The following is a 3,224-nucleotide window of genomic DNA, read 5'->3' on the forward strand; positions in this document are numbered from 1 at the left end:
TGAGAGCGAAAGGAAGCGTGAGGATCATACCCAAAGTCAGGGGACCCCTGACGAACCTCTCGCTCTGTGCGGAGGTTAGAGGGCTTTTTCCTGCAGCCTCGCCGAGACCCCCGCAACCCGAACTTGCGCTTGGGGGCTCGGCAAATGCAATAAAAACTACTCGTTCAGACGCAAAAATGAAGAAAGCTCCTAGAGGAGTAACTCCACTCCTCCAGGGGCTCGGGGGCTACACCCGGCGGGTGCGCTCGCGCGCACCCACCGGAACCTCAAAAACAAACCCCAATTCCTACGGGGCAGGTATAAACCAAGCCTCGGCAAACCCTCAGGGGGAGTGTACGCACTCCCCCCGAGGCTCGGGGCTACTATCGGGTACCTTAGAACGGGGTACCCCAAGCAAACATCGAAAGGGTCGCTAAAGTCCCATCTAAAAAATAAAAACTAGAAGGTAAGTCGTGGGCCCCTCACCTGCCACGACCGAGCCCACTGGGTCCTCCTCCTCCTCGCCTCGAGCCTCGAGCAGGAGGTCTCGGCATCCTGACGCAAACACCGCTTCGTGCGAGGCTCTCCAGGGAAGGCCTCGGCAGGGAACGCCGTCTCCGCCTCGCCCGAGGCTCTCCACGGAAGGCCTCGGCAGGAGGTGCATTCTCCGTATCGCGCGAGGCCTCTCACGCGAGGCCTCACAAGGGGCCTGATCTCCGTCTCGCGCGAGGCCTCATTCTCCGTGTTGCTCGAGGCCGGCTCGCCCGTGGCCCGTCCCCCCTGCCTCGGTCGACCCTCCCGATAGCGCGTCACGTCTCATTAATACTTCAACCACTCCCGCAATCTCAGCCGGACGGTGGCTCAACGCCACAGAATGGCCAACGCGACCCGAGGTTGCATCAACGCCATACCGGCCGGGACAGGGCACGGCGGGGATTACCGGCCACTGTGTCCTAACACTGTGTCCACGATCAGCGCCATACCGGCTGGGACAGGGTACGATGGGGATTACCGACCACTGTGTCCTAACGCTGTACCCACGATCAGCCGCCCGCTCAAGGCCTCGGCACTGTACACCAGGGCCTCGGCGATCTTGGGGTTCATGCCTGCCGAGACCCCCCCACCGTAGTGCAAGCCTCGGCACCGACCAAGTCTCGGCCTCGCGCACGGTCGTCCACAGTGGCTTGCATGTTCGCCGCCACGTCCACTCCGAGGCATTCCCGGGGCTCCCACGACGCACAGGATCTGATGGGACAACCACGCCGCCCTAGTACTCCAAGGACGGACCACTCCTACGACCACGCCGCCACAGGCCACAAGGCTCGGACGTGCCACCCCTATTGGCACGACGCCGCATAGTAATACATGTACTGTCCTTGCCCTCCCTTCAACTATAAAAGGAGAGGACTTGGGCCACTTCGGGGGGGACGAGGAAGAACACCTTGTAATACACACACGCGCACACATTCCAGCCGCTTGAGAGCAACGTCTCAGACGGTCCACACGACATCCCGCCGAGACCTGGGACTAGTTCCCTCTCTCCCTTAGCTTGTAACCCCCTACTATGAGCACTTCGGTGCAAGGAATACAAGTTCGATCTCTCAGACTGGACGTAGGGCACCAATTGCCTGAACCAGTATAAACCTTGTGTCTCTTTGCATCACCATCCGAAATTGGGAGCACGCAGAACAAATTCACTAGTCGGTTGAGGACCCCCCGGTCCGAAACACCAACAGTATCTTTCTGTCACCAGCTGCTTTATCAGCTGGGTAGCATATGTCTTTGAAGAGCCAGTGAACTGACTCTTTATTCTTTTGAGATACTCAGTGACGGTGTCACACTCTGGGATTGAGCCCACAATTGCAGGCTCAATCGTGTTCTTTATCATAGCCAAACACTTCTGTTGGCAGTGATCCATTTTCTATACTCAAGGTCATAGGATATTCTTTGGGATGCAAAATCCCTTTCTCTGGTTGCCCAAGCGGCATCAGCCTCGTTTGTATCCCGCACCGGTGCCATAGGCTCTGTGGGACATGGTGTGGTTGACTACCCAGTCCACCTCAGTCAAGATGAAGGCCAGGTCGATCTTTTTCTTTCACTCAATGCAGTTATCACCTTTGAGAGTGGGGATCTCTTTGATACAACTCATCAAGTTGTATCCGCCTGAAAACACAATTCAAATAGTGTGAGAACATAAATAATAACAATAACAATTGCATGCCTTAGTTTCAACGTTGGTCAAAATTAAAACATACAATTATTCTCTACACTAATTCTACATCACCGTGGGCAGAAATAGAATTAATGCAAGACAAAACATCATAATATTGCCATTAATCAACGTTGGTCAGAATAATAACAATATTATAATCAATTAAACCATATCCATTTTTCAAAATTAAATTCTCTCGTTGGTTCGAATTTAATAATGAAAATAACATCTTTAAATACGCAGCGGAAAAATGAACTCATTTTCTTGAATTTTACCCACAGAAAAATCCTCTTTTTCTATTTTCTTTTGAGCCAATTTCCATTTTTCAATTTCCTGGAAAATAAAAAATATGAAAAACGGGCTCTTGCCCAAAACGGCCAAAATCAACTCGGCCCACGGCTCTCTGTGGCGCTCGGCCGCACCCTGGGCCTGGGCCGGCAAAGCGACTCGGTCGCGCGCGCCCGCCTGGGCAGCATCGCTGGCCCGCTTGATCTCGGCCGTCCGCGCCGATCCGACAGTCGAGCGGTGAGTTCGGGTGAATAAAAAACCCACCGACGCCGGCCTCCTCAGAAACCCTAGATCACTTCTTCTCCTATGCTCTCTCTCTCTCTTCGCCGCTCTCTCTTCTCTCTTCAGTACCCGCAACACCGAGCGACGAGCAGTCGAAGCAGTGGAGCAACAGCAATGGAGCAACTGCGTCGTCGCCGGCCCCCTCGCTGGCGTGCGCGCTCCCCAGCGGGTGAGCGTGCCCGCCGTCGAGTGGCCTAGCCGCGGTGCCTCTTTGGCCGGAGCCCGGCGAGCAGTGCCCCCTGCTCGGCCCTTTCTTTTCCCCGCGCGCCGGCGTGACAGCAACTCTGCGCAGCGGCGAGGTAGGTCTCCCTTTCCCCTTCTTCCCCAATCGGATTTGGATCTGTTTGCTCTTCTCGGTTTTGACCGATTGGGATGGGTTAGGGGTTTAACTATGTTAAGGTTAGGGTTTTGGGATGGCACTGTTTATCTTCCCAACAGAGGGGACTCTACTTTTTTAGGGTTT

Source organism: Miscanthus floridulus, chromosome 18 (assembly GCF_019320115.1).
Source record: "Miscanthus floridulus cultivar M001 chromosome 18, ASM1932011v1, whole genome shotgun sequence".
Taxonomy (NCBI): Eukaryota; Viridiplantae; Streptophyta; class Magnoliopsida; order Poales; family Poaceae; genus Miscanthus; species Miscanthus floridulus.